This window comes from Cygnus olor, chromosome 3 (assembly GCF_009769625.2).
Source record: "Cygnus olor isolate bCygOlo1 chromosome 3, bCygOlo1.pri.v2, whole genome shotgun sequence".
NCBI classification, from domain to species: Eukaryota; Metazoa; Chordata; class Aves; order Anseriformes; family Anatidae; genus Cygnus; species Cygnus olor.
This window is the reverse complement of record NC_049171.1, coordinates 69,688,131-69,709,381: the sequence shown is the minus strand read 5'-3', so window position 1 is coordinate 69,709,381 and position 21,251 is coordinate 69,688,131. Positions and strand designations below refer to the sequence as shown.

The following is a 21,251-nucleotide window of genomic DNA, read 5'->3' as shown; positions in this document are numbered from 1 at the left end:
ATAGTTTGTAGAAAGTTTGATAAAGATCAAACCTACCTTCTAGGGACATGTTAGCTGTTGGAGAGCCTACAGCTGCCTGACTGCAAGTGCCAGAAAATTCCCATGCCCTCAGAAACCCAGGTCACCAGACGGCAAGCTGGTTAAAAATAATAGACAAAAATGAAGGTTGATAGTAGTAAATATAAAACCAATATAATGAAAAATGTAGTAAGCTTTTTAAAATAGGGTCTGTCTAGCATGTGTCAAAGAAGACTACACAGCACTGTTAGCACTTAAACCCTCCCTTGCAGTTCTTGAAATGCTAGAATGTGTGTTGGATGGTATGTAGTCTACAATAACATCATCCTCCCAGAAGAATAAAGTTTAGACACAAAATGTATGTAGTATTAACCCAGCTGTTACTTCAGATTTCTACAGGGAGATTTGCTAATTATGGAGAGCAAACAGCTCTGCCCTTCAGGGTTGTGCTTTCAGGACACTGAAATTCAAAGCAAAACTTCTGAGCTATTTGCCGAGCAGAAGCCAGCCATGGCTTTGTTAATCACAATCCATTGCAAATATGAAACAAGAAAAGCTCGATAAGAGCAGAGGGTGATTAAAATGGTTAGGAGACTAGAGAATATAACAAAGAACGAGAGGCGGGTTTTACAGCCTGAGAAGAGAAAGGCAAGCAGGGATATCATTGCAATTTTCAGTTAACAAGCAGGGAGGAGGGTTTTAGAGAAAGAAATTGGATTCATCTCAGAGGTGCACGAGGGAAAAGGACAATAGGCAGCAGACACTTTGTTAGACGTCAAGAAAAAAACTCTTGCCTTTGTGAGGGTTCAGCACTGGATAAGGGCCCCATGGAGGCTGTCATTCTCTCCATCATTAGAGATTTTAAAAACTTGACTAGACAAGGCTCTTTGCAACTTGGTCTAGCTTGGAAGTTGCACCTGCTTGGAAGTTGTCCTTTCTTTGGGCAGAGGGTTGGACTACATCACCTTTAGAAGTTGTTCAGAGCCTAAATTATTTGATGATTGTATAATTCAGTATTAAATCTTCTATGTGGCATTTGATTTGAAATCACATGGTTAAAAGTTCAAAATTAATACCATGTATACAGAGTAGGTTTAAAATTACTAACCAGTACATGGAAAAGTAGAATAATTCCTGAGCAAGTCTTTTCTAGTTGGGTAATTCATATTTTTGTCTTCCATTTCATTTTATCCCCCAAAATAGAAAATATTCAATGTCTGGTGAGGGATAAGAGAAAAGCCCCAAGATGTTTATCAAACCAGAGTGAATAGCCAGAATGGGTCCTGCCGCTGTATTCCTAACTCACTTTTACAGGTTCCTGGAAGCAGGAATAATTTTTATCTTCCCCTTTTTTGGGTCAGGTAGGGATCAAGTGGGACAAGAAGCTGTATTGTTGTTTCTTACTTAGCAAGGTATTACAGGTCTGTTTAAGTATCCTGATAGCAGTAACTAATAATAATATGAACACATCCAAGCCCAGCAGCAGGCAGGATTAAGAAGGTCCACCTCTCCTGGGGCTGGTGGCATCTGGAAGTAGAACTACGGCAATTTACTGGAGAGCACTGCATTCTCTTCTAAAGACTCTGCGACTTTAGCGAGTAGTTTCTTATACTGAAATCAAACGTCTGGAACATCTGTTTGTTGTTGATTTTTTTTCTTTGCTTTTTGTACTGCTTTTAGTAAAACATTTGCTTTTCTTAGTAAACAAATATGCATAAATTGAAACAGCATTGAAATGGAAAAAAAAATTCCTGCTGTCAAAAAAAGTTACCGAGAGGAATACAGTCTGTGCTTCTCTGTAAAAAGGAAATGCCAATTTAGGTTGCGTGAAATAAAGCTCACACCTTGTTTCTAATGAAATACCTTGTATAAGCTGAGAATAAAACAGAGTGAATAGGAATGCAAAGATGTACAAAGTCTTCAGATATTTGAATTGCTGAAAGAGAACTCTAGATTAAAGTAGGCTTACTTGTCCTTCAGAAATAATTATTCTTCCAGGAAACTTTCTTTAGTTTTACTTTATTTGTCTAACCTCATTACTGTTTAAATTGCCCATGTGTCTATTCCTACATCCAAATTGCACCCCATCTCTTTTCCCAGCCCCACATCCCTCCAAACACCCAGACCAATTGGGGCCAGGCCTGGAAGTGAGCTCTAGGGCTGGGCATCCTGTTCCTCTCCTGCTATGGATGAGGATACATGTGTAAGTATCATGGCAAAGTATTTGCAGTCTTTCATTCAGTTTTGTTGTTTGTACCTTACTTCGTTATTATTTGTAATAATAACAAACTTCCCTTCAAGGGAAGTTATACTAGGAGAAGTTGTTTTAATACTTTTGCAACTGCAGTATCAAAAAAAAAAAAAAAAAAAAAAAACAGTAGGAGTAGTAGGCTTCTCTTAAAAGAAAAAAAAAAATAAATAAAAAAAAAGTCCTGAGTCATTTGTGAGCAAAGGGAATGAGCAACAGAGGTCAAGGAAAGAGTGCAGCTGGAGCAGGCCTGTCTCCAATCTTTTATTTATGAGAAGAGGAGGGAGGGAGTTTCCAACTCCTGTATACATCCTCTGTCTCAGTCACTGCACCTCTTAAATATTTTTTGGTCTAAAATTCAACTAAAAGATTCTCATTTTAAGATGTCAACAATGTCTTAGTAAACTAGAATCAAGTTGTTTTAACGCTTTAACTCATATAAAGAGGTTAAAAAAAAAAAAAAAGGTCATGGAGGAGAAGAGAGAAAGTGAATTCCCCAGCAGCTGTTACGAAGTGGCAGAGAGGTCCTTAGCATCTTTTACTGCGTGTTTTTATGCTTTGCCATTGCGGTCTATGAAAGGAGAGTGACTTGATTCAGGACTTTTCAGTGAAGTGTGGGTCCTTGGCTGAGCTGGGGCAGACCCGGGACGGGCAAAATGCTGACGTAGCTCTTGCTGTTCTGCTGAGCCTGTATGGCAGGGCCCAGCTGCAGAGTTCCCCAGTGCTCTGGCAATTTTAGCCCTTTCTTATCCCATGCTTATTTGTGGGATGGATTTGGATATGTCCTAAAGAGACTATCAGACAGCTTTACTGCTTTGGGTTAAACCCAACTTAGGTCTCACAGATATTATCAGCAAAAGTAGGGGGGGAAAAAAGATTCCTTAGTAGGATTCTGCTTATATCAGCAAAAGAAATCTCTGGGAAACTGAGTTAGGCCAAAGAAAGAGTGTCTAACTTCTGCTATAGAAATTAAAAACAATAAATTGAATAAAAATCAAGGTGGCATTGTGTAGCAGGAATTTGTAGTTGTTTTGTTTTTGTTTGGTTTCATTTTTCATTCATCCATCACCCCTAACCTTTAGGGTAAAAGGTATTTCACATTAGCATAAATATTAAGCAGATGCCATTTCCACTGCATAAAGAACTTTCAGCTAATCATTTTTTTCATGCATTTAAATAGGAATATTAGAATGAGGGTAATTACTTCAGTTTTCCATGAGTGATCCATCAAGACATTGACTTTCGCTGTATATTGTTGCACAGATTAGTAAGTGTAGAATTAAATTAGAAACCGGTGTTGGAATATTTGAAGTGCAGTGACAAGTTCAATAATTTGGGGTTTTTAACAAAGTTAGCATTTTATTTTTAGAAGGAATGTCCTTCTTATGAAGAGGCTGTTTTGTCAGAAAAAGGTACTACAGATAGGACAATAAAGAAAAATATTAAAGAAATGACTGGTTATGTGAGGGAATAACCTAGCAGGGGTGAAATAGAAAGAGTGAATTATCTGTTAGAGAAGTTGCTTTAAAATGAAAGGTTCCAAATTCTTTTATTATTATTATTATTGTTGTTTTATTTCACATCAAAAGTATCCCTGTTGGCATTGGGGATGGGCAGTACATTGCTGTTGAAGCAAACGTCTGACTTCAACTAAACTATCTCTAGGAGTTTCAGGTCTGGCTATTTATCAAATAAAAAGAGCTTGCTCCTTCAGGTTTTGGCCATTGCAACCAGATAAATTTTATTTTCCAAGTCTTTACAAGAGTATTCCGTATTCAAAACATCATGCTGAAAAAATAATATTTTTATATACCAAGAAGCTAAGCAACTGTCTCAAAAAATGTCTCACTAACCCAGGCTTGTAAGGAACTGCCAGGAATTATGCACTGTCATGTGCTATCCACCTTGCTGAAGCAGAAGAATGCACCATTCATCCCCTACCAAGGCATAAACACAATGCTTTTTTGTGTCCCTTCCTGCTTGACTGTACTGAAGAAAGCTGATCATTACCTAAGGAAGTGATGGGACTTGGAAAGAAATTTCCCCTTTGAGTAAAACAGATTGCATTGCCAGAAAGAAGCGTCAGAGGAACTGCTTATTGCATGACTACAGATCAGATATTAACAGAATGCTTTGTCAATGCTTTGAAAAATCCTAAGTAGGCATCAATTTCTGTTGCCAATATCAAGATTTATTGGCACGAGAGATATTGACTACAGCAAATCTATGACATTATTATATCTGAAAGATTAATAAATCTTGTTACCAGCCAAGACCATAAGTCAATGTAATTATGCTTGATGATGCACATGTTTTCCCTAAAGATCTCAGCATCATATTAGACATCCAAAAAATATCAGAATATTTACAAAAAACAACTGAGGGAAAAGTCAGTATAAATAGCCACATTTGCACTGTCAAGTGTCTTGTAATCCATCGGTTTTCATGAAAGACGCTTGCCTGTTTCTGTGATGTTTCATATGCTTTTTGAGATGGGTTGTTTGCTCTTGAAATGTTGGGCTTCCTTTCAGCAACAGGATTTTATTTTTGTTATTTAAAAAAAGACATGACAAATACATGTGTCCATGGGAACTTCTGAATTTTCTGGTAGTCTTGGTGCCAAATTAAATTTAAAAAATATATATATAGCCCTAATGGGCTCCACTGGATTTTTGTCTGCTGAACAGACCATATTTTACAGTGTTTTCCCTAAGGAAAAGTGTGTTCCAGCTTGCAATTTAGGTAAACAATCAGAAACACACCTCTGAATAACCTGAGCTATTTTGAGCCCATTTGTTACTTTGCAGATTTTCTTCCCCAATGCCAACAGTGATACCTTTGATGTGAAATAAAATCATAATATTATGACAGGTAATTTTTGCTTTAAAAAGACCCTTCCATTGACATACCTCTGTCATTGAATATAACCACGGTTTATTTTCAGCTTTTTTTTTTTTTCCTTGGATTGTGTTCTTCAAAGCAAAATGATGGTAGAGGAGACCTAGGAAGGCTGGTCACTCACTGCCCCCTCATAGTGCCTCCTGGGGAGACACTGGGGAGGCACCCAGCAGAACTGTTCATGGTGCACAACCTCTGCAGTCAATATTTCAACACAGAAATGGCATTGCTTTGTGGCTACATTTCTAGTTGTACAGTAATTTCTGTTTCTCTGAATCCTGAGTTAGAAGAGCCTATTTTTCCAAACGTTAACCAAATTTCATTGAAGCGCATAGTATGTAACTAATGGTGCAAAAGCAGGGAAAAGTCATGAAAATCCCTTTGCATTGGCTTAGTTTTGATTTCCTCCTTTCTGGATTTAAGACCAATTTTACAAATCTGAAGAAGCTTTTGTCTGAAAATATATAAAAACTTTTTTTTCCATTTCTCACACTATTACATGATCTTAGATAATTCTTTTAAAATCTCCTTTGATGAGCTCTTATTTGTTTTCCCCTTTCCACCATGGCATTTTCTTTACCTGTTGACATTGTCCAAATTAATAGCTTTTCTTTCTGATTTGCAAAGCAAGTGGCAATCATCTTGTGGGTGTTTTGGTTTAATCTGTTGACTTTGAAAACTATTTAATGCCAAATATATATAATATATAATGCTAGTAAATTTCTGAAGAAAAATAGGAAGGTTCACAAAATGTAACCATACAGCAAATTATATTTCTATTTTTCAAAGAGGATGTAAGAAATGATGTGAAGACCTACAGTCACACAGCGTGGAGGTAATAGCTCTGCACAGGAGTTGAATTCAATTTTGTAACAAAGCAGTTACTGAAAATGCATTTTAACAAAATGGAGATACTGCTGTGGTTGAGGAAGAAGATAAGTTTTAAGTTTGTCTTTTCTTTTCAACTGGTCTAATTTCAAGTTTGTCACTACTTTGAGGTGAGAGGGCTTCAATAAAATATCAGAAGGTCACATTTTTTTTCTGAGAACTCCAAGCTGCTTATGAAGGAACAAGAGACGACATTAAGAACAGGTGCTTTGTCACTTTGTCACTTCTGATATAGTTGAGGTTGCAGAACAGTTTCCATATGATGTGAGGGGATGTACAAGTATTAAAGGCTCCATAAAATCAGGTTGCGACATCCCATCTTGTAATCTTTTTTTTTTTTTTTTTCTTTCACAAATTAGCTGGAAGATTGCTTTATTTCAGAGTAAATAAGAATTGTCAAGTATTTCTCAAAAGCACAGGTTAGAGATCAGGGAGATTTATCATGTCACCAGATCATATCAGTAGGTATTTTAATTTCTTTCCACACATCAAAAGGTTGTGTGTGGTATTCAAAAGGTGAGACAGATGATCTTATTTAATTTGAAGCCATTTATAGAGATTAAGGTAGCAGTATAAAAGAATAACAGGAAACTAAAAGAGAAAAAGCTTCTTAAAAATGGTTGTAGAGTTGCAACAGCTTTTCAAATCCTATCTGTCCTCTGTTACTGGTGAGGTTTCAAGGTGGCACCCTCACAAGAACCTAGTACTTTTGCTAATAGTATTAGCACTGCAGGGAGAAAGCAGTTGACATGTTATCCACAGACTCCAACAGCATATTTTTTCATGTGAATGAGTACCTGTTCTCCAAACCAAACTTTGTTGGAAATACCCCTTCCTAATGTAACTTTTCCTAAAGTAAAGCTTTCCAAATACTGTACTTAATATTTTAAAGACAGCTTCCCAAATTTAGTTTCCCCCTTAACATGTTATATTTGTCACAGCACAGCACAGGCAATTGTGTCAACAAGAAGGGGTAACAGAACCTATGGAAAATTAGCATATGAAAATGTCTGACTTTCTCTCTTCCTGGTTTGATACTCTTCCTTCCTCTTTCCCTTGTGAGTCAATGCACATTCATATTTATTAGCTGGTTGTTCTCTGTGGCCTTTACAGTCCTTTGGTAGAGACTGCATCTACAAGTCTGCACACTAACTGGGGGGAGAATTTTTAGCAATATTGCATGATCATGTTGCCATTGAGTGCACCATCACATTTTGGGGAAACCTGAACACATGGTCACATTAACTGTCATCTTCTCAGAAGTTCCTAAGAGTGCAAAGGAATTTGAAGCTATGTAGGAGGAGAAGGGGAAGCAATATCTATGGGAAAGGCATTATGGAGAGATGTTTCAGAAGAGGGGGGGAAAGCACTGAAGTACAGGTGCAGGCAAAAAAGTCATTTCTCTTTTGTGAAGAAAGTGGGGATTAAAAAACAAAAAATACATCATCAACAACAACAAAACTTGCACAACTGTAAGGTTGTTATGAAAATTAGTGGGAAATGTTTATCTGTCTGTGCTGATAATAGGAAATTGTTTTCTTTGAGATTGTTTCAGCCTCTCTGCACATCTCAGGTGTAATCAAGGCTGAACTGTGACTTATTAAGTCATATGTACTTACATGACATATAAGAATTTCAGCTTTCCATAAAGCTGAAATATTCTGGTAGATCAGCCCTGTGTCCTGGTTCAACATTAATTCAAAGTCTCTAAACTGTGCTGAAAACCGCAGCTAGGCAGCAGCACATCTGCAAAGAAAATTATTTTTCATATTTCTGCTGTCTGTTTATAGCAAGCTTCACTGAGTCTTTTTAATTTTCCATTTCAAGTTGGTACGGTAAGGATAGCGTGGGAGGGCTGCAATGCTGTTATGATATTACATTATCTTAATTTTACTGGCATATATTGCCCTTTTCAACATGAAACGTGAGTTTTTTCAGGAGGGCATGCAAAGGAGAAAGCAAATATGGCAATTGCCATTCTTTAAAGCTGTAGAGTAGCACGGCTGGAGCCAGTTTATACTGCAAATATTAAACCACGTGCTATGAATTTCCTGATGAATTAGTGACTTGTCATCTTGCTTATGCTATATGGATAGACATGAAATAAAAAATCTGTACAATTTCCGTAATATACTGATCAAATCATTTTGTTTATGAGCAATATAAGATAGTAGTACGTAGTACTGTGTGTGTAACTGAGCTATAAACCTTTGCTGTCTGCTCTGGTAGGGGTTCAATTTGTAATCTTTGATTCAAACCATTGCTCTTTCTTTTTATATTTTTCTCTCTTGGTTGGCTGAGTCCCAACACAGTTTGTTCTTTAAGCAAGCACTGGGAGCAATAACCATTAACCTTTTTAAAGCGGCTTTTTAGCATGTCATGAGTTTAGATGTCTTGCTTCTTTTCACCATTAACCTTTCTGACGGGACAGTGCACTGTGTTTTGCTTGCTTCAGCATGTCACACACATTTTCACCCCTTGCCGGTTTGCAGGCACTGTGTTTCATTAGGAGAAGGATGAGGGAATGAGGTGGGGAAAGAACAAAAGCAGTGCATGTCATACCTTTTCTCTGGCCACATGAGCAGCTAGCATGACTCTTGTTAAGAAAAATAGTCCACTAAAGAAATATCCTTATTCAGGTGCAGAAGCAGTTCCTCTAACACTAGCACTGGCCCTTGCTACAAGGCAATTGTCATCCATGATAAGGCATTGCAACCAAAGCCGTCAAAACAAAAGCTGTTCATCTAAGGCCAACACCAGTGAAAGGTTCAGTTATTCTTGCTTTACTGAGCATGAAATGGAATTGAAAGGCAATATTAAATGGGCTATTAAACTTAAGACATGGTGTCTTGTGATTTTCTCTTGCAGTTGCCCTTCCTACATGCATCTATAATGTGTGGAATATTCTCTATAGAGCAGGTCATTTGTATGGCCTTTAAGTTTCAAGAAATGTTAGCATTGCAATTATTCAGTAGCTGGTTTATGATAAACTAAAAATATGGTTCCTTTGGAAAATAAATGTCTGTCCATTGGTTATTTCCATCCTTTCTACCTGCAAGCGGGTATCTAGCACAGAGAGAGATAAGAAGTGGAAACAATATACTTATTTCTAGGACAATTTCCATGTGTCTCAAAAATTCTTAACGTGAGAAAGGTGTACTTCTGCTTAGGTTAGAGACATCTTCTCTTTAAATGTCAATGACAAGTGTCAACTCATTTGTCAAGTTTTTGGTTTGTCTCACATTACATTATGACTTCCCTCATATCCCATTGAAATTGTTCTATGGCAATTGATACAAGCTTCCTGAAAACAAAGTAGGCATTTAAAAATGAATGCCATAGTTTAGTAGCATTTTAGTCAGAACCTTTTTGTGGGTGAATACTGAGTTACTTCCACAGACTTCAGCTGGCCTGAGGGCAGGCCCAAGAGAATTGCGTGAAAGCACATTTCTGGGGCTGGATTCAGTGTTTGTTCAGCTTGCCTAGAAACTAGAAAGGGGTGGAACATTAAACAAAAGGAATTGATCTAAAGGGCAATTGCCAATTAGCCCAGCTGTTAGTAAAGAAGGTAAAGGTGCCTTAGTTGTCCAGAAAAGGAGTAGTCAATCTAACACCCGGTAACGTAGCATTCCCACTATTTGCTCAAAAACTACAACCATACTGGAGTAGGAGGCTCTCTTGTAACTCTTGGTGATTTGCCTGGTGAGAAAAGTGTTTTCTAGATATTAACTATCTTCATAACTAATTTAAAGAGTTATCCAGACTGGTTATTTATCATCAGAGAGCACCATTCAATATAACTTCAGTAGCATAAAGTAGAAGTTGGAGGTGGTTAATTGGCAATTAAGCAGAAGATAGAGCATCAGTTAATTTTGTTAACTGAAACTTATCTGAAAGCCAATTTGTGTTTAAGCATACACCTGAGGGTTCTTGCAAAAGTATTTCAAATTTAAAAGGGGAAAAAATATTCTGTGTGAAATGAAAGAAGGTATTTCCCAAAATGTATTAGTAGAAACAATACACTTCCATTAAAATTTGTCTGCCTTATTTTTGAATATTTATAGTGAAAATAGACCAACTTTACTTATGAGTGGCTGAGAATTGTGGTATAAATGCGTAATCTGTATCAGAATTTGTAGTGTCTATAGCTGCAAAGTCTGAATCTATTTCTAAAATAGTAGAAAGAGGTTCACCTTTCTGCTTTAATGATTCTGGAAATGTTTTTAATTACTATTTCTTTAATAATTTACCTAGGTCTGGAAGATCTGACAAGCAGCACAAGAAAACAGTGACAAAACAGTTGAAACACTTGTGAATAGCTTTAGAGAAAGAAAAAAGATTTGAATGGAATTAAAGATATCACTGGAGAGGATTTTGGATTAGTCTATTGACTTAGTTTGGTTTATGTCTGTTCAGAGACAGGTCAACTGCCACAGCTTCATTTTAACACTTTACAGAATCACCTTCCAAATCGCTAGAAGTGTGAGGAATATATAAAGGCAACTTTTACTTTTAAAATAAATTTCTGTGTCAGAAGAAAAGCAAGGGTAAAAGTAAATGCTTCAGCAGATCAACTTTCAGTTTTTTGGGCCAATATAGATGCTGTACTATTACTCTAGAGATGATTTGAAAGTAGGGTTCCATCTTATTCAGAACTAAAACTACTTAGTATTAAATAGATATTCAAGATCCTAATAAATTTTTGTGTGTTTTGTGCCTGGAGTTTTCGCTCATCCTAATGGTCTTTCACAAGAACTATAGAATATGGCTTCTGACTGAGGGGCCACCCCAGTCTGTATCTAAATCCTGGATGCAGTATTCATAAATCACTTTTCTGTCATAATATTTTGTGGCTATATATGGGAGAAACACAGATTCATACCAATGCTTTTGTGTAGTTATTTTGTTCTCGTTTGTAGTAATGAAATTCTGAGTTGTATTTTTTTTTTCCATGACAGGCTTTTCCTACCCACACCATTAAATCTTCCATTGTTCACCCCTAGAGTCCAAGGAAATGTACCGTAGCATTTTTTATTCCAAGCACTAACAGTACTGATCCCATTTTTGTGTTAAAGAAATGAGTAAATCCATCCTTCCTTCATGGCTCAAGCAATTTACTTTTGAAAGGGAAAACCTATTCTTCTTTTACCTTCAGACAATCTTTCAGAATTTCAGTGTAATATTTAGTCGATGGATTTAATTTTTTTCTTCCCATAAAACTATGTACACCCATGGACTGTTTGCATTGAAGCTCATGTTTGGGGTATGCATATTTCAATAACTCTTTCTAGGATTGTTTTAGCATTCCAGTTTGTGTTTCTGCCTACACTGGGTTGGTTGTTCTCATTACTTCCTGCTCTGTTATTTCGTAGTGAGTCAAGGACGTGCTGTATTTGCACTGTTTTTGCAGTACTTTGCCCAGCCACTGATCCTTGGTCTGTTGTGTCTTCCAGTGACTGTGTTGGGACAATGAGGAGCAGATTTTGAGTGCTAGTGATGCCAGTAATCACTGTATCTGAGTTGTACATTATTCATTTTTAGCTTGCTGAGGACAAGTGAAAAATGGTAGCGCGATACACAAAGATTTTCGAGTCCTTGGTGATTTTGTAAAATAATCTTTTGCAGCCTTATGAAGATATCTGATCTTAGAGGTTTACTCTAAAACTCTCAGAAATGCAAAGTATCTAGTCTGAGGGAAACTGGTTTCCACCTAAGATTTGCATTAGGCCAAATTGTACTTGGATGCTTCAGATCTACTCTTTAGCTTCTCCATAAAACATCAGTTTTGTTTACCATAGCAGATGCAGGAAGCTCAAGCATCTTTGCCCTGCCATCCAAGGAACCCTATGAGAATGCCAGGTATGTTTACCTTGGAAAAGACTTGTGTTCAAGAAACCCAAAATGAGGAGAGGGATGGGAAGAGGGGAGAAGGGGAGAAAACATTTTTAAGAGTAAATTGTGAGGCTATAAGGATTTAATTTTTTAATTTTAAAAGATAAGATGTTTCTACCTAGAAGAAAAAAAAAAAAAAAAAAACAGATTCAGCTCTGCTTGACATTGATTGCAGTGCTTTGACACTGGGAAGAGCAGGGCCATGAACAGGTGAAAACATTGTCTTCACCACCTGCAGAAACTTTATGGTGGCATCTAAGAACTGAACACAGGCTTTTATTTTATTTTTAGCTCCTACATCTTACAGTTTATTTATCTGATTTTTCTCTTACGTTTTACAAAGTAATTCTAACAGTCACACCAGTAAGAGATTAATAATTTGTACTTAGTCTAAATGTACACGGTTGTGGGAGAATCTCAGTGTGGCATTTGAAAACCTCCAAAATACAAATTTGTGTTGTTTTTCAGGCCTAGGACAGCATTGCGAAGGACATAGCAGGGCTGTCAATCCATTTTACCCCTTACTGGGGTTCCCTGGTAGAGCTGTGGCTTCTGTAACCTGTTAACATATTGAGAAGCAGTTTAAGCTCAACAGCCTTAAAACGATTGGAAATGGCTTTCTTTTTTTCATTTTTTTAAGCTACTTCTAAATCTCATTGGTGTCTGTTCTTAAATGTGACAGGGATTCTTTTTAACTCTGAGGCGAGGCCCAAGGCTCTAATCCATGTCTCCAGGTGACCTGCAGTTAAAGCTTGTCAGAATAATTACATTTTGCTGTGGACAGGCATGAGCATTCATAGTATTTTTAAGATTCTTCTCTGTAAACTACCTGACTGGAGCTGAGTACTCTTCACAAGAGAGGAGAGGAGCATAACGTAAAATTAGCTATGCAAGTCCTGCTGTCAGCCCAAGATCTCCATCACTGATTTCTGTCAACCTCCTTGACAGGAAAACAACCTATTCAGCCAATGCTTTGCTGTATGAAAACAATGCATGCTCATTAAAAAAAAAAAAAAAAAAAAGGAAAGAAATGACATACATTCGTTAACATCAAATTGCCCCAGAAACCAAACCCTACATGTTTATTAAGATGCGTGTCCCTGTTGCCGTGACCACCTAGCATTGCTTAGCAAAGACCAGACAAGGAGTGATTGAGTGTGGATTTTTCCTCTCTATGTATTATACTTGAGTTTAGTCTCGGTCTGGCTGCTAAATAGAATAATCAATGCCATTATCTCTTCCTCCCTTATCTAAATCACATCAGGAGATCAATAGCTACAACAAAGACGGCCAGTGCTTTCATTCCGCTGGGACTCATTACTTGGCTGCCCGAGATGGGGGTATAGATATTCTCAGGAAGGTTATCTGCTGTTCCCTGGTAGTTAACAACAACTGTCAGTTATTAATGGTGCTCTGCAGCCTTACCTTTACAGTACTGTGACTGATAACAGGACATCTTTATAACAAAATGAATCTCTGCCGCCTTTCCTCCCCATCTCCTGATTCTTCTTCTTTCTTAAGTTTCCTTTCTCCTCTCCTTTCTGCTGTTGTAGTCTGAAGCAGCGTGTCTGAGAATATCAAACGTTTGGGGCATTCTCATTGAGATTCCTTGCAAGTGCAGGTTTGCTTTTATACGGGTTAACATCTGCTGCAGTATTACAAAGACTAATTAAAATAAATTCACATCCTAAATTAGTCTTTTCAGTAACATTTATTACACAAGACACTGGGTGATAAAGCATATAATACAGTTAAGCTGAAGCAAAAGTCGTATTTTGATTGGGTTTTGAGGGCCAGACAGGAACAACCTCCCTGAAGAAGTTTACATTTGCAATACAATACTTTCCACTAGACTAATAACAAAGTCTATCACGGTGTTTCTCCTCATGTTTATTTATACATATCAACTAAATGTAATAAATGATGCTTTAAAAAAAAAAAAAAAAAGAGAGAGAAATGCACTTCTCCTCCTGTCAGTTTGGACTACACTCCCAGTTTTTCTTGTCAAAAAGACAGCCAGTCTGCAAATCCTAGGTGAGTGGTATGACAGAGAACTCACACATCAAATCATAAAATCCTCAAAGGGGCAATTAGCCACTAATTTCCTGCCTTCCCCTTCTGTACGGTGGGGCCTCACTGCAGGTGCAGGTCCTGCCTGCACCCTCATTCTGCCTTGGGGCCTGGTGTGGGGCCAGGGAACCGCCACATCTGATGGGCGAGGAGCAGCGGTGCCTGTAGGATGTTTTGTAGGCCTTGAAAGCGCTTATTGCAGTTAGAAATACACAGATGACCAGGATCACATTTATTCCTTATTATGTGCTTCACAGAAGCAGAACACAATGCCCAAATAATAACGTTGTCATTTTTTCTGGTCTGTAAAACTGTAAATGAGTGAAAACAGCTGGAGAGCAGTTGTGAAACTGTGTGCTCCACCCAATGGCAGTCATTAGGCTAAGCTAAGGAACCAAACCATAAAGTAGTCTCATTGCATCTTTTTTTTCTAACACAGCATTTCCTTGTAGGATCTTACAGTCCTGATCTGATGCCAAATGGAAGTAGTGGGAGTTTAGCAGTTACGTTTGAGTAGGAACAAGAGTTACCCTTTGCAGAAATGCTAAGGGTTTCCTAACATCCTCAGTAGGAAAGGTGTGGTGCCTCAGGCCTACAGCTTCTGAGTGAACACCAGCACAATGTGAAATGCTTAGCAGTAGAAAGGTTTATCTTAATAAAGAGCTGAACTACTTATATTTCCAAGTCATTTGTCCTGCCTATTAGAAGAGGGTTTTTTTGATGCTCTGTGCTAATAATTCCTTTTGGATTTTTTGCTGCTTCCTTTAGTCTGTAATTTCTCCTCGTTTGCAGTGAAATGGACCCAAAAAGGGCAGGAAGTAATTTTAGTTTTTTTCAGATTGTCTCTTAATGTACTTAAGAAAATATTCAGGACCTGGAGTATGGGATTATTGCTTTCCTCAGCCAGCACAGCATTTGAAGTGCAAGACATGTTGGTCTTGACTACTGCTACCTTTTTCTTTATGCATTTTAGGTGTTTCTGCTGGCATCTTTATTCTTTAAAGACTCTGAGGCCTTTTTTTAATTAATCACTTGGCATCTGTCCTGCTACTCAAAGATTTTGTGTGCCTTCCAGTAGCTGGGAAATAAAATTATTGAAAATAATTTGCATTTCTTTGTGCATGAGAGATTGCACACCATTACATACACTGTTTGCTTAGATAGTGTTTATTCAGGATTAAAAATTAAACCTGAAGAAATGTTTACTAGTAGCTTTCCCTCAGCTACTTCATTTTTCTTACATTTAACAGCAAAGTAGTACTGAGGTTGATCATAGACATGGCATAAATGGGCATAATAGGTTGCAGGCCATTCAGCACCAATGTTTATGTTTTCTTTTACTTTCTTAGTCCTCAGATTGTAAACATACAGATCAAGGTTTTCCAAGGACACCACAAAAAAGCTGGTGGAAAATCCAAAATAGACTATGGTAGGTCATAATCAAAACAAACAGAAACGCTCCAAAAATACCCTTGGAAATAACCAAGCTTCAGAGTAAGATAATTTTAGCAAAAAAAAATAAAAAGAAAAATAACAGGAGCATAATGAATGAAAGAGGTGGGCAGCCGAAGTGACTGAAGCAGTGTCACATTAGAAAAAAAAATCAAAGGAAGTGGAGTTGTCTGTCTGAATTTTTTGAGAAATCTGTGCTAAACTCCTTTCTCTCTGATTGATTCCTTCTGTGGAGTAAACAAAATAACTTGCATATGGTTTGCTGTCTAGGAGAAAACATGAGCTGACTGTTCAATTCTGGATGGGCTGATACCAAATTTTACCTCATTGGTACCTGGATGGCATTGTCTCTCCATCTCACATGAGATGAAAAGCTTGTATCAGTTGGAGAACACCATTCTTACCTTCCTCTGGTAATGTTTTTGAGCTTTTCCTCATTGGTTTGTGGGCTTTGTCTGTGCTAGTAGCCATCAGCCCTTTGGCTCTGCATTACTACTGCTGTTATTGTTGTTCATGTATTTATGTCTTTAAATCAAAGTATGATCATTAACTGACACAACAGGTATCTCTGCTATATAAAACTGAGAAGCTACAGCAGTGCACACCTTCTCCTTTTCTGTGCTGAAGAGTGGATGTGCTGGAATTTGGAATCAGTCTCTAAGGAGCTCCTAAAATTATAGTGAAAGTTTAGTCATACAGTTCACAGCGTAATGGTTGGCTACAGTTCAGCAATAAAGATGAGAAGGGAGGAGCGAGGCAGCAAGACAGACATGCCACGCGGGAGCACTGATGCTGATGAGATGTTTCACTCAGATGATTAATGCCCATTTACAAAATTGGGCTATTTACAAAATTGACCATGTAACTTAGAGTGCCTGGGTTAAAAGGAAGCGTCCCTGCCCGCTGGCACTGCTTTTATCCTGCGCTGTTTGCTCTGCCCCATTGTGCCATAATTATGGCTGAGCCTTGTGCAGTGGCCTGTCTCAGGTGGCAGTTGTCCAGGACCTGTATGTTGCAGCCATCTCTCCCGGTGTGCTGTGCCAGGCTACGGGAGCAAGGGGACAAGGGAACACTTAATGGAAGGCGAGAGGTTTCCATTTGTGGCTGTTATCCACTCTGATTCTGGGGTAAGAGCCATTATAAGGGTGTTTCAGAGCACAACAGGAAGAAACTACCATAACTAGGAGTAATGGGATAAGATTGAGCAAAGGCAAATTTAGGCCATTTCCTGACAGTGAGATCTATTAGACTGTGGAATAGATAAGTCTCCCAAGGGAAGTGGTAGAAGTCCAAGCACTTGAGTCATTTAAAACTACAGTGGACAAAGAGCTCCAGAGTATGTAATAGGGAGTAATCTACCAGTGGACACAAAATGAAAAATTGACATAATACGTCCTTCCATCTCTAATTTCTGGGTTACGTGTAGAGTGATTGAAGCTTTCCAGCTTGTAGTTTCCTGATAAACATTATTTTAAAAGTCCAGTTTCTACAGACAGAGTGGTAGCTGCAGATGTCTTTTAAAGGAACTACTTCTTTTTTATAATGCTATTCCACAACCTGTTCTGTAGACGTTTCCTCTGCAGGTGGCAAGTTTAAAGCTTTTGCAGTTAAGTGAAGTCCAGCCTGGGGGACAGTTTCCACCTCAGAAACACTCTTTTTCTTCCACGCTTGTTGTTCATCCCACTCCCTCCCCAAATATTCATAGCATTATCAATATTATTTACAACTTTTTTGACGCCTTGACCCTTGTTTAAGTTTTTATGTCAGTAACCTAAAACATAGAAGGAAATCCTCATCTCAGAGTGCCAGCCATCTCCTCTTCACATTAAGGCCATTTGTTGGCATGATGGGGCTAGCCTTCAGGAACAGAAGTCAGTCCTCTAGTTAAACTCAGGAAAGGCACAGGGTATATGAGGGACAGTAAAAATGTGAAACACGAAGTAGTTATAAGAGGCACAAAAAGGTCTAGAATTACTAAAAGACAAGATGAAGAGTGATGTGGTGAGAGGGGAGAGCAGTCAAGTTAGGAACAGCGGAGTTCTTAAGGTTACTTGAGTGTGAACACCATGCAGTAGGGTAGTGATGTGAGCAATGCACTGCCCTGGAGCTATAGACCTGAGAGGCTATGTCATTGATAAACTGAAGGCAAAATTAAAGGTGTTGAACAGGAGTCACTGGGAGGGCAGAAAAACATGTTAAATACTTCAGGTTTTGGAAATTCCACTGCCTCTTGTAGAAAATATTTATCTTAAGATGCAGAGTTGAAAGCTGCATCTAACCTGTGGCTTTTGTCCTTCATTCACTGTTGCATGCAGCACATAACCTTAGATTAAACTGTAGATTGCAGAATTCACAAGCAGGTTGTGCAACATAGCTCGACATATCTCCCCTCCCCTCAAGCTATACCCCTTAGTGGGTATTGGTGGAACAACACTACTAGCATAAGAATTGGCTTGATCTAATCAGCAGTGTTGTTTGTGTTAGAAAATAGAGAACAGAATAGTTATTGAAATGGGTTATGTTCAAGATGCCCTAAGGGTAGGCTAATATATTAAGAAATCTTTAGCACCCTGTAATGATTTACTGTCTCCAAGAGGTTGGTTTCTTTTTTCCGTGACTTATTTATTTAAACGTTGCCAGAATCATTTTTAACAAATCTGATCATTTTTCATTCATATTTTTACCTCCTTTCCCTGTTTTTTTTTTCTTTAGCATATATATATGTATTATGTTTGCCATTTATGTCTAAGCACATATGCTTTGCTATCTCAAGATTGTCTAATTAAAAGCCAGAGGTGAGAATTTAAACAAACGTGTTAACCCACTGTGAACTAGAGAAGTACAATGTCTCATTTCATTCTGTGCTGGGCTGTGTGAATGCATGGATCTTTGCCTTGTTCCTGTATAGTGATCAGGTGTTTTTTCTTAACTAGGTACAATGGCTAACTCCCAAATTTTGGCCTCTCATTTGGTCAGCACCTCCATATTTCCATTTCACTGACATGGGTGGTCAAGATATTTCAGACATTAATATAAAGCCCGTTAAACCAAAGATTTTTTCAGGATGATTAGGAGTGGGTATTTTATTTTGGTGCAACTCGGAACATCAAAAGAGATGGCAAAAGTGTTTATTGGGCTTTTTCTAATTACGATCCTGTATTTTGCTTCATACATCCTCTCCACTAAAAAATAGCAGCTTAACACAGTTTTATGCATTTTCTGTTGTCTGTGCTAAGCAGACAGATTTTCTTTTTCTAGCAATTGTTTTCTTTTTTTTTTTTTTTTTTGCAAATTGATAATCTTTCTGGCTCAGAATTGATTTGTATAGAATAACAATAAAACTTAAGTATCAAAGTTGTACCAGAATAGCTGTTACTTTGTCTATATTTTATAGTTACAATGGTCTTCCGTATTTAAAATAGTAAAGAAACTTGAAAGGAGGAGCAAAATTCCAGTGATTGACAGTATTTATCCACTAAACAATGACTTTTATTGAATCACTGAGGTGATTCACCTCACCAAAAAGCATGTGTGATGGTAGGATACAGAGTGTGTAGTCTAGTAGGAAGCTATGCTGTGCCACATAAATGGATGATCATAGCATATGTAACCATGGTCTTTCAATATATATATTTCCATATTACTTTCTGCAAAGTATTTTCCAAGAGGGAAAGACAAGAGCGTGTGACAGGAATACCCATTTCTCTGGCAATAACGGCATCCAATCTATAGAGATGGCTAGTAGATTCAAATCATTGCATGTCTTCTAGGCAGCAATCTTTCAATGCACGATTTACCATAAAGATCAGAAAAACAGCAGGCAACTAGCAACACATTATATAAAAAACCTTTAAATGTCTTCTACTACCTAGCTGTGATATAGTGTGATTCCCTCCAAAATATAGCTATTGATACACAAAATTATTCAAGACCCACAGCTCCAATTAGCTGGTAAAATCCAGTTACGGTTTTAATTGTTTTCTGATTTCTGTGGGAATATCAGGCTGTGAAGAGCTGAAAGAGGAAGGACTGTGTTCTGGAAATTCAGTTTCCTAGCCGTGGCAGGAATGTATCACTGGACGCTTATGCACTGTCATTAGTGAGTGGGGAGCCACATGACGAATATTAATGAAGGATAAGAAACTGCAAACTGCAGAAAAATACAGGCGAAAAGAAAAAAAATAAATTGTTGGGCTGAACAACATGTTGTACTTTTAAAGCAGGAAAATAACTGAGACAATAATTTTCTCTGTCAGTCAATTAGAGCAGCAGTGCAGGTGTACATCTATACAAACCCATGCACACTCTACATTGCTGATGGGGAACGATGTATCTCCAGTGCAGACACTACTGAGAGAATTAGGTTGGGGTGCTTTTAAAGTTGGAATTTCAAGGTACCTTTTTTTCCAAAGCAGAACGCTGTGAGAAAATGTCATTGCTATTAGCAGGATTTTTATTTCTATTTCATTCATAAGGTCCAAACTTGTTCTTCCATCATCCATACACTTTTTTTTCTTTTTTTTTCCCCCATGACTCCTGGAGCTTTCTTTGGATTACGAAGAATCTAATTCAGCTTTCATATCTATTTTAGCTATCTATCTCTCTGTTATAGCTACTATAGCTATATTTCAATACGCTATCCTGCTGAAATATCCTGTCTGCAAACTCAGACAGACAGCTTAGAGAGTGAGTTTGGATGGATGGATGGATAGATAAACAGTTATCCAGAATAGCTCTCAGAGCTGTCTATTTTAGCAAACTATTTAAGCTGTCAGCCTCTGTGTATTTATATCCTACTTATCACACTAGTATCTGAACACCTATCAATTTAACATTAGAAATCCAGTCCAAGTCTCAATCCAATTGTGGAGACTCACTGGCTGTGGAGACTCGCTTGACTAGTAGAATAAAAGATGCAATAGCCAGCCACACTTTGCTGTTTCCTTCTGACTCTGTTATCAGAAAGCTTGATCTAGAGCTTCCTAAAGCATTAAAAGAGGCTCTTTTTGGGGATCCCTTATAAACAGTAGTTTGTTGTGTTTTTTTTTCAAAGCTCTTCTCTGACCAAGTTTTAACCATTTTCTGAAAAGGAATATTTTCATCACGAAGTCTTCAAAGTCTTGCAAATTTCAAACTAAAATTTCAATTTCCATTTTCCCAAACATTTTTTTCCTGTTTAATATTTTACCCTTTTCCTATTTTTTTTTTCCTGTGAAATTTTCTCACATCATTTGTGGGGCAAAATGCAGAAGTGCTGAGCTCATCTGGAGAGCTCAGTCATCTGGAGAGCTGAAAAAGGAAACATTAAACATGAAACTACATGGGAAAGTTTCACTTCCCCATTTTTAAGAAAAAGGTTTAAGAAAAAGTAAAGAAACTAGTGGTTTTCAGTGCTATGCTGCTAAGTGTTACAGGGATATCAGGACCACATGGTAGACTTCCATGGTTTATGGTGATCACGAAACTACATCCCGCACATACCAAAGCAGGCATCTAAGTCTTGTGTTTAGAAATGTCCACATTATAGACTGCGTAACAGAAAAAAAAAAAATGTTCATAATGACTTTGTAGGTTAAAAGGCAGAGCAGAGACTTTTTTGAAAAGATACAATATGAAAAGGGCAATATAGCTCTTTGTGCAACCTGCAATACTGATTGTTAATTCAGTAATGCATCATTAGTAGAACTAAATCCATCTGTACTCCTGGTAAAATCTTAATAAAAGCCATTCTGCGGAATTGAAAGGTCTTCATGTTATCCCAGATGCTCTGAGGAAGTGCCAATAA

General features: G+C 37.7%; 1 protein-coding gene across 5 annotated transcripts in view; it reads left to right on the top strand.

Moving 5' to 3' along the window:
- LOC121067872 (SAM and SH3 domain-containing protein 1-like) overlaps positions 1-21,251 on the top strand; it is a 553,101-nt gene that overhangs the window by 297,120 nt on the left and 234,730 nt on the right. The gene's annotated exons all lie outside the window — the stretch shown is intronic.